This window comes from Rutidosis leptorrhynchoides, chromosome 1 (genome assembly GCF_046630445.1).
Source record: "Rutidosis leptorrhynchoides isolate AG116_Rl617_1_P2 chromosome 1, CSIRO_AGI_Rlap_v1, whole genome shotgun sequence".
NCBI classification, from domain to species: domain Eukaryota; kingdom Viridiplantae; phylum Streptophyta; class Magnoliopsida; order Asterales; family Asteraceae; genus Rutidosis; species Rutidosis leptorrhynchoides.
Window position 1 is genome coordinate 617,102,507 of NC_092333.1, and position 11,983 is coordinate 617,114,489.

The 11,983-nt window shown below is 30.5% G+C and overlaps 1 non-coding gene across 1 annotated transcript; it reads left to right on the plus strand.

Moving 5' to 3' along the window:
- The first annotated feature begins 3,023 nt into the window (after positions 1–3,023).
- Positions 3,024–3,130, plus strand: LOC139887414 (small nucleolar RNA R71). The gene has a single exon (XR_011773247.1). It is a non-coding gene; the product is annotated as a small nucleolar RNA R71 (small nucleolar RNA).
- Positions 3,131–11,983: the final 8,853 nt, after the last annotated feature.

Consider the following 11,983-nt stretch of genomic DNA (forward strand, 5'->3'; position numbering starts at 1 on the left):
TGATCGGCGCATTAGTGAGTTTTTTTTTAAGAATATTAAAAGATTTGATACATTCATCTGAAAAGATGAATGGAGCATCCTTTTCTAGGAGTTTATTCATAGTAGTGGCAATTTTAGAAAAATCTTTTATGAAACGTCGGTAAAAACCGGCATGCTCTAGAAAACTCCTAACTCCTCTAACATTGGTGGGATGTGGAAGTTTAGCAATTACATCTACTTTAGGTCTATCCACTTCAATTCCTTCCTTTAAAATTTTATGACCAAGAACAATGCCTTCTTTAACCATGAAATGGAATTTCTCCCAATTAAGAACTAGATTTGATTGTTCGTATCTAATAAGTATTCGTTCAAGATTAACTAGACATGTTTCAAAAGTATCACCGAAGACTGAAAAGTCGTCCATGAAAACTTCCATGCATTCTTCTATCATGTCATGAAAAATCGCCATCATGCACCTTTGAAAGGTTGCAGGGGCATTGCAAAGTCCAAATAGCATGCGTTTGTAAGCAAAATTACCATAAGGGCACGTGAACGTGGTTTTCTCTTAGACCTCGGGTGCTATTGGAATTTGAAAGTATCCGGAGAAACCGTCAAGAAAATAATAGTAACTGTTCCCATCTAACCTTTCCAACATTTGATCAATGAAAGGTAAGGGAAAGTGATCTTTTCTGGTGGCGTCATTTAATTTTCTATAATCAATACAAACACGCCATCCTGTTACAGTCCTAGTAGGGATGAGCTCATTTTTTTCATTTGTGATGAAAGTCATGCCACCCTTCTTAGGTACACATTGAACTGGGCTTACCCATGGACTATCAGAGATTAGATAAATTAAACCTGCATCTAGCAGTTTAATAATTTCTTTCTTAACAACATCTTGCATATTAGGATTTAATCTTCGTTGGCATTGCACATATGTTTTATGGCCTTCTTCCATAAGGATTTTATGTGTGCAATACGAAGGACTTATACCTTTAATGTCATGAATCTTCCATGCAATAGCTAGTTTATGAGCTTTTAGCATAGAAATGAGTCGAGATTTTTCATTTTTCGTAAAAGAAGAAGATATTATTACAGGTAATTCAGATTCACCATGTAAATAAGCATATTCCAAATGGTTTGGAAGTGGCTTTAACTCTAATATCGGTGGTTCTTCTATCGATGATTTGTATCGATATCTGTCTTCCTCTTTTAGCATTTGAATTTCTTCTGTTGTTGGTTCGTAATCATTAGCTATGAGTGCGGCTAACATTTCAGCTTCATCAATTGGTTCAGTTCCTTCTCCTAAAGAACATTCTCCTGTTCCTTGTAATTCTGGAAATTCTTCTAACAATTCTGCATGTGAATCTATAGTTTGAATATAATAACATGTATCATCTGCAGATTGCGGTTGTTGCATGGCTCTATCAACAGAAAAGGTAACACTCTCGTCCTCTATACTTAGGCTCAGTTTCTTACCGAACACGTTTATTATTGCTTTAGCCGTGTTTAAGAATGGTCTTCCTAGTATGAGAGGAACTCGAGAATCTTCTTCCATGTCCAGAATAACAAAGTCTACTGGAAATACTAAAGTACCAACTTTAACTAGCATGTTCTCCATTATCCCTCTAGGATATTTTACTGATCGATCTGCTAGTTGTATGCTTATTCGTGTTGGTTTCAATTCTCCAAGGTCTAGTTTAGTGTATAATGAATATGGCATTAAATTTATACTAGCACTTAAATCTGCCAATGCTTCTATTGAACTAAGACTACCCAGAAAACATGGAATTATGAAACTTCCTGGATCTGATAATTTTTCTGGTATCTTATTCAACAACACTGCAGAACAATTAGCATTCATAGTAACAGCCGAAAGTTCTTCCATTTTCTTTCTATTTGTGATTAGATCTTTCAGGAATTTAGCATATCTTGGCATTCCTGAAATCACATCAATGAAAGGAAGATTGACATTTATTTGTTTAAACATATCCAAGAATTTGGATTGCTCGGCTTCAAGTCTTTCTTTTCTCATTTTACTCGGGTAAGGAAGTGGTGGTTGGTATGGTTTAACATAAGGTTTAGTCTTAATTGTGTTATCTTCATTAACCTTTTCAACTACCGGTTCTGTTTCCTTATCTTGCTCAGGCTGTGGTGCATGTGTAGTAGGAATAGAGTCATCAGAAATTTCAGGTATTTCAGGTGGTTTAAGTGTAATACCACTTCTTGTGGTAATGGCTTTACCTGTTTCATTCCTGGGGTTAGCATTTGTATCGCTAGGTAGACTCCCTAGTTTTCTTTCACCTATCAACCTTGCTAGGTTGCTTACTTCTTGTTCCAGATTTTGAATAGAAGCTTGTTGATTTCTAAATGCATGAGCATTTTGTTCATTAGTTTGTTTCTGAGATGTGAAATACTGCGTTTGAGATTCAACTAGCTTCGACATCATGTCTTCTAAATTTGGCTTTTTATCATCGGTTTGTAGTGGTTTAATTGGAAAAATAGGTCTTTGCTGATTGTAAGTATTGTTAGATACTTGTTAATTGCTAGAACCTTGTTGGTTGTTGTATGAAACATTTCGGTTATAATTCTGATTTTGATTGTAGTTTTGTCTTGGCGGTTGATAATTACCTTGATAATTATTTCCAGGCCTTTGGTTCATGTATGAAACATTCTCTCTTTGTTCCATTGTTTGTTCAATACTGAGACAATCTTTTGTTAAATGTGGTCCTCCACACTGCTCACAACTAATTCGTATTGCGTGAATATCTTTAGTCATCTTTTCCATTCGTCTCTCGAAAGCATCTGACTTTACGGAAATGGAATCAAAGTCATGGCTAGAATCGGCTCTAGCCGCTTTAGATGATCTAACGATATCTTTTTCTTGATGCCACTCATGTGAGTGGGAAGCAGTGTTATCAATAATTTTGTAAGCTTCAGTTGCGGTTTTCTTCATAATGGAACCACCAGCTGCTATGTCGATGTCTTTTCGTGTAGTAATATCGCATCCTTGATAGAATATTTGTACTATTTGATAAGTGTCTAAACCATGTTGAGGACATCCTCTTAACAACTTTCCAAATCTTGTCCATGCCTCATATAGAGTTTCATTTGGCTTTTGTATGAACGTAACTATTTCTCCTTGAAGTCTCACGGCTTTAGATGCCGGAAAGAATTGTTTAAGAAATTTTTCAATTAAGACATCCCATGTATCAATCGCCCCTTCAGGTAACGATTCTAACCAATCTTTGGATTTTCCCTTTAAAGTTCAGGGAAATAACATGAGATAGATATGTTCATCCTCAACTTCTCTTATTTTGAATAGAGTACAAATCCTATTAAAGGTTCGAAGATGTTTGTTTGGATCTTTCTTCGGCGCACCACTAAATTGGCATTGATTAGTTACCATGTGTAGGACTTGTCCTTTGATTTCAAAATCTGGTGCATTAATGTCTGGTTGAGTAATTGCATGACCTTGGCCAGTGCGTTTAGCTCTCATTCGGTCTTCCATACTTAGAGATTCCAGATTTGCCATGATTAAATTTGTTGAATCTGAATCACTAGAGGATTCTGACTTAATAGTTTCTTCCTCGACAATCTCTGGATGAGTGATTTGTGGTTCAGGAGGAATGATTAGTGGTTCAGGATCTCTGAATTGTCCCTGAATATCCTCCGGATTCTCATTTGTGAGGTCGGGTTCAAAAAATGGATTATCAGAAATTTGAATTGGAGTACTTGGTCGACTAGATGACGATTCTAAAGAAAAATCAACGGCGACAATATTGGCTAGATGTCTTGATCGAGTTACATTGGTGAACGTATGAAAGGTGGTGAACGTTTTGCTCGGTGCATTTACTGAATATCCTATTAGTTATAAAATATAAAAATTATATAAGCTATCAAATTAATAGACTTTTCTGATTTTGCCCACGTTTCGAATAGCCAATAGATGCAGCAGGTAGCCAGGACCCTTTAAATCAGAAGCCCACAACTCGCCACTAACAAATCCAACTATTACTACGAATCAGAAAATTTTGGATGTCTATCAATTTAACCACTTAAAATAATTTTTCGTCGAAGTTTAAAGAAGATAAAGAAAATTCTATGTCCTAAAAACTAGAGCGTCGAGAAATAAGAAAGAAAAAGAGTGCGTCGAAAAACGTCGAAAAATAAAAGGTCGAAAAATAATAATAAGAAAGTAAAGCGTCGAAACTCAAAAGTCTAAAAACTAAATATTAAAAGTTGCGTCTAAAGGTATTAAAGCTTAAAAGGAATTCTATATCCAAAACGGCAATAACTTAAAAGGCACTAAAATTTATAAAACAGCGTCGCAAACTTCTTAAGCACCTAAATCTTAGTCTAAGGAAAAAACACTTAAGGGATTTTACGGCAAAGCCTAAAAATCTAAAAATAAAAATAACTACGGCAAAAACTATATCTTAAAACTAGTTACGAAATAAAAATACAAATTACGAATAACAAGATACAAAATATAAAAATAAAACTTAAAGTTATAAAAATACAATTTTTATAAAAATATTATTTTTATATTATTATTTTATAAAAGTATTAATTTGTAATTTATTAAAAATAATTAAAACTTAAAAATACAAATTAATTTAAAACTAAACTAAATATTAAAAAAAACTAAACCCTAATTACTAATTAATTAATAATAATTATATTAAAACCTAACCTTAATTCGATTCAGTTTAATGATCAGACCTGTCAAGTCACTTCATGCGATCGCATGGAGTGTTAGTTATATTGTCATGCGGTCGCATGACCTGCGGATCCAGTTCAAAGTTTTGGGCTGCTACAGTGTCGGCCCGATTACTTTTATATTATTTTTTTTTCTGTTTTTAACTTATATAAAATATTTATATAAATAAAAACTTATATTTTAAAAACTAAAATAGAAATAGGAATACTTTATAATTTTATATATTTTAAACTAACTCTTATATATATATATATATATATATATATATATATATATATATATATATATATATATATATATATATATATATATATATATATATATATATATATATATATATATATATATATTTTATATTTTATATTTTTGTATTTTTAAAATTTTAAAACGTATTTTTACAAAAATAAATAAAAAAATGTTTTTTTAATAGGGTTTCGCTTCGGTGTTTAAGATGTTCCTCGGCAGCGACCCCAAAAATACTTGATGTTATGCGAGGTGTATACGAAATAGTTATATTTTTATTGCGAAATACTATTAAATACGATACAATTTTACACAAGTTATTTATTTATTTATAGAGTGGATATACCTAAACCTTGCTACAACACTATAGGCAGTGTACCTAATCGTAAAGTAGTGTAGTTTTTAGTAAGTTCGGTTCGTTCCGCAGGGAGCTAGCCACGTTTAACGCTATATTTTTAAACTATATTTGTATATATATATATATATATATATATATATATATATATATATATATATATATATATATATATATATATATAAAAGTAGTATTATTATTATTATAAAAAGGGGTTTTTTACCGTTTAGTGACCGGTTTGTCGATTTTATGTCTTAAGTCACAATTAAAACCTAATGTAAAATATTAAAAATAAATATAACTTAATTTAAAGTGCAAAGTAAATGACGATAAATAAAAGTGCGATAATTAAAATTGCGATAATTAAAATGATGATAAATAAAAGTGCGATAAGATATAAAATAAAGGAATTATGCTTATTTAAACTTCCGTAATCATGATGTTCGACGTGTTGATTTTAATTTATTACCATGGGTTAATTGTCCTTTGTCCTGGACTATTCGATATGTCCATACGGTTTTGTCCATAATAGTCCATCAGTCATAAATATAAAGTGCGAGGATCTTCGTCAAATTATCCTTATACCCGAAGTCAAATATTCCAACTAATTGGGGATTCGAACTGTAACAAGGTCTTAATACTTTGTTTAATGAATACACCAGGTTATCGACTGCGTGTAATCCAAGGTTTTACTACTTTGTTAACAATTACACCAATTACCTTTGAATGTAATCCACCCTAGTTTTAATGAGTCCATTAACTATTAATCCATCCCCGTGTTCGGTCAAATGAACAATAATTTGTATTTATAAATATCCTGCCCACCGTACCCGATTAAGCGTATGTGGTTATATATAGATACGTCAAATTGTAACCTTTATATTAAATTAATGAGGTATCGTTTAGTTAATGTAAAGCCCATTAATAGCCCATAGTCTAATTTCCACAAGTGTCGGTCTTTTGTCCAAACCCCAATTATGGTACAAAGCCCAATAACCCCGTCTTAATATTTAGCCCAACATCACGATTACTTCGATTTAAATAAGCATAATAATAATTTAGCTACGAGACATTAAATTAAAAAGGTTGAACATAACTTACAATGAGTATTAATAGCGTAGCGTTACACGGACAGAATTTCGACTTACAAACTTACAACATTCGCTACCATAACCTTATTATTATTAATCTTAAATTAAAATTAAAATTATGAATATAATATATATATATATATATATATATATATATATATATATATATATATATATATATATATATATATATATATATATATATATATATATATATATATTGAGAGAGTTAGGGAGAAGATTGAATTAGGTGTATTTATTTCGTCCGAAAAACGCTTCAATTTATAGATGTGGCCTGACTCCTGGGCTCATGCGATCGCATGAGATTTCTTCATGCTGGCCATGCGATCGCATGGCCGCCATTCACTAGTCACCAAGCATAAAAAACGTGGGCTGCTCGTATTTAAATATTATATAATCTAATATAATATATATAATTTTATATAATTTTATATATATTATATTATATTCTTGTGCTCCGTTGACTTGTAATTTTAGGTCCGTTGCGTCGCGCGTTGATAGTTGGTTCATGTCCCGGTTCCGGATTTTCGAACGTCCTTTCGTACGATTTAATATTTTATACTTTGCGTTTTGCGGCTCGTACTCTTGTAACTTTTAGACGTTTCTCATCAATAAATTGAACCTCTTGGATTGTACTTTATACTTTTTAGCGTTTTGGTCATTTGCGTCTTCAATTCGTCGAATCTGTCTTTTGTCTTCACCTTTTATTATTTAAACGAATATCACTTGTAAATAGAACAATTGCAACTAAAAACTTGTCTTTCTTGAAGGATAATGCTATGAAATATGTGTTCTTCTTTAGCATTATCACTCACACTATTTTGATACTTGCTTAGATGTCGAGTATACATGCATACATGGAGCATCTTTTGACTTTACTTAAATTGTGTCGCATAGGTTTCATTTGTACTTAAAACGTTGTAACACCATTAGTCGTTGAATTACCTTGTAAACTTTGAAACATCTTTACATTTGAAATGAATACGACATATTTTGGTCAAACGTTATTTTAAAGACTTATGACCACGTAACGGGACCTAAGTAGACGGCGCCGTCAATGACGATTTGGTCGGGTCGCTACAGGCTCGCTCTGATCGTCCTACAAACAATGAATGAAAAAAATGATTGAAAGAGAACGAGCGTATTGAAAATATAAAGAAACAACAAACGTACAACCTCAAACCTAAATCTAAACACAACATAAAACCGAGCACGTATCTAACGCCACAATCTACAGTGCTAAAAAGCCGCACCCTAAAATGAACGTCGGCACTTCAACAACACCTAACTCGAGGCCTGCAAATCAAAATAACCTTTCGTACCCAAAGAACCACATAATACTCCTATCCAAAGAACCACATGCTCGTCAAGTAAGATCAAAACCCCGTTCGAGCGGATAAAAGGACCCCGAGAGAATTGATATTCATTGTTATAGCATTTAACTGTGTATTTGATTTGTAGTTGTTGTTCTTGATGGTAGAAATGTATAAGCAATGAGTACAAATGTACAAGCATGTTGTAAGTTACTTATGAGTTCTTGATGGTACAAATATATAAGTAAGGAGTACAAATGTTATAAGCATGTTGTAAATTACTATTCATAAGTTTAAGAAATTAGATAAAGAGGTAATACTTGTACTAAATGCATTAGAAGTAGTAAGGTTTTACTATGCTTTCCAATACTGGTACTAAATGCATTAGAAATAATAAGCTTTTACTATTCATACTGGTTGTAAGTTACTTATGAGTTCTTGATGGTACAAATATATAAGTAAGGAGTACAAATGTTATAAGCATGTTGTAAATTACTATTCATAAGTTTAAGAAATTAGATAAAGAGGTAATACTTGTACTAAATGCATTAGAAGTAGTAAGGTTTTACTATGCTTTCCAATACTTGTGCTAAATGCATTAGAAATAATAAGCTTTTACTATTCATAAGTTTTCCCTTTTAGATAAGAGGTACTAAATGCATTAGAAGTAGTAAGCAAAAACTATTCATAAGGTTTTCCTTTTAGAGATACTAAATCAAAATCAATGCATTAGAAATAGTAAGGTTTTACTATTCATAAGTTTTTCCTTTTAAATAAAAGGTATTATTGTACTAAATACATGAGTAAGCTTTTAATATTCATAAGGTCTTCCATTTAGGTAAGAGAGTAACAATTAGCTTTTAATTGTAACATGCATAATTAAGGTTTAACTTAAATTGATTTTGAAATTAACTTTTGAGTAATAATTGACAAGCATTGACCGATTTGGCTTAGTTGAATCGGACCACTGTCCAAACCTGACTTTTCAGGGATTAATCGGCTTAATACTCTGATATTTACAATGGTGCATTTATCATCTCATTAGAGGCTTGTTGTCTAATTTAGCAGAGCATTATTGCATTTATTAAAACTGTTGTCAAGTGACCATATTTATGAAGCCATTGATGTATTTGAGTTAGGGCTTTTTTAGATGTTGTATGCTAAAATCTTGAATTTGAGCAACATAATTTTAATGTGGAATCTTTCTTTTTTTTAAAATATTATAGATTTGCAGATTCTTAATTTGTAAAATGTCGAAAAAGAATGCATCTAATACATTCAAACCATGGCTACAGAATCCTGCAGTAGCTAGTTGGGACATTTCGAAACGTGTTCATCTAAGTAACCCAAACTAGTACTATCGAAAATAAGTGTACCAAAGGAGAAACCACCCTCAACTCAAGGAACATTTGGATAGGAAAACGACGATATCTTTTTCGAAAAAAGAAAGAAACCCGATCAGAAGACCAAAAAGATGGCACAAGGTGGTGTTGCTGGAAAGCCAACTAAAATGGATAAAGAAATTGGTAAATATTCGAAAGATACATACATGACCCGAAAGGTAAAAAAAAAATTGATAAATCTTGAGGGTCTAATGTTTACATGTTTGAAACTGAATAAAAAGCTAGCCCCAAGAGGAAAACAACTTAATGATTCATAGAGAAGGGGAATTGGGGATCGGTTGGGGAGATGTCGGAGGTACCCCTCTTTGTCCTTTTTAATTGCTATTGTTGTTTCTGATATCATATTAAAACGAGCAATTTTGTATCAAGTATAGGTTTTACCTGTACAGTTGAGATGATTTTTTCAGTGAACTTGTTCTAGTAATTGGTTTCTAAGGCACAAGTCTTAGCATATTCAAAATGTATGTATCTATGAAAAACTTGCATTATTCCATTTTTATATTAAAGGCAATAATTTCATTAACTAATACTCCGCAATTCAAAGTTATCACTAACAAATCATAGATCATATTCATATACGTGTTGGGGAAAAAGGCCTCACTTAGTTCTCACCATCCTGCTCAATGATAAACATTAGAGAAATAAGAACAACCACAACATAAGATTTAATGTGAAAACTCTAAAACAGAAGAAAGACCGTAGGTCTTCAAAGAGAGAATACTATGTCACGAATTTGTACAGTGTCACAGACCCGATAGCCCAATATATCACAAATTATTACAATAATATAGTCCACTATCTAACAGTTCTCTCTTAAACCCCAATACACTTTTACAAAGATTCTCACTAAATCTTAATGTGTATTGTTTGTGTGCGACGAGTTGAGAATGAAAGCTTGACCTTCTTTTATAATCAGGCCAACTTGGACAACAAGTTTAACTTGGTCAACAAGTTTAACTTGGCCACCAAGCAGAATTTGGTCTCAAAGTTTGACTTGGTCTTCAAGAACGACACGGTCTCCAAGTACAACTTGGTCCTCAAATACAACACAGTCTCCAAGTATAACTTGGTATCCATATTCACAATTTAGAGAATATTAAATAAACCACTAACAAATCCTCCATTAATTCAAATTTCCTAAATCGTAATCCCCGATGTGGATGCTTCCTCGATGACAACTCCAAGATCCTCATCTCTATGCCGTTGACATATTTTTCAAGAGATAAAATTTGCACCAGAATCGAGCATACCCGACAATCATTCTCATCACAGATAATCATAATTCTTTAAAAACGAATTATGATACTCTACCGTAAATTATGACACTTAGAATATCACATTCCAAGAATTTCACCTCGACACATGTTGAATAACTAGCTGAACACATACAAAAACTATTACTCATTCGTCTCATATTCATAGTCTACTATTTCATTTTTAGTTGTCCTAAAATAATAATTATTTTTATAAATAGATAAAAACTAATAACATAATGTATTTTTTTACTCTTAACTATCATTATTATAATATAAGCCAAAGTTTCAACTCTTTTTTTCCCTTTGTAAACAAAATTTATTATTCTATCTTAAACGATCTTTTTTGTTTACTATTTTTATAAAAATTCGTTTGGTACTTTATGGAATAGCCTATGCTAGTTGATGAGTGAAGTAAAGGTTAAATATAGAAAAAAGGAGGTCATAAACTGTGACAACCCGGAAATTTTCAACTAAATTTAAACCTGACTTTTATATGATTCCGACAATTCACGAACAATTATTCGTAAATAATTATGCATTAGTATTAATTCGTTATATTAATATTATTATTAATATCATTTTTAATAATATATCACTAGTCATTAATATCATTTGTATATATACATGTAAATTATTACATTATTAGCATCATTATTTTTATAGTTATTAATACCATTATTAATATTAATATTATTATAATTAGTAGTAAAATATTTACTTTAGTTATATTATCATTTTCAAAAGATAATATATTGATATGAAATTTAATACATTTAATTTGTTATCTGTACTAATATTATTATTATTACTCTCATTATTATTAATATCAATATTAGATATATTGTTATATATAATATAAAGATATGAAAGTTGATACATTTAATTTGTTATAGTTACTAATATTATTATTATCATTTTTATTATTATCATTATTAATTTTTATTAAACTTATTAAAATTATAATTATTTTTAAGTTTATTATTATTAGTATCTTATCAACATTATTATTAATATTATTATCATTATTAATTCTATTATTATTAAAAGTATTATTATTATTATTAATATATCTATTAATTATTAATTAAAATTAAAAATAAAACTGATGCAGACAAATACAAAATTAGGTTTGTTATCAAACTGCTTTTTAATTTTTAAACTGATCGTAATCTGCTTTTTAATTTTTAATCCGATCATAATCTGCTTTTAAAATTTTTCTCAGATCATGAGCTACTTTAATTTTTTTTATTATTACCCACTCAATTATTCGATCATATATATATATATATATATATATATATATATATATATATATATATATATATATATATATATATATATATATATATATATATATATAATGTTAACACCTGCAATTGAAGAATCAAAAACAGAAAACTAAAAAAACAAAATTAAGCTTAATACCCCTGTTACGACTAGCTTATATCAAAAGCTCAATCCCAAATGATATTTCAAAAACTGTAAATGCAGTCATGTTAGGATTCTTTAACGTAATCTTTCTGCAAAATTTCAAATCCTAATTCGTCCTATCGAATTCCAATTTTTGAGTCAAAGTTTAAAATTGAAAAGTCAACTAAT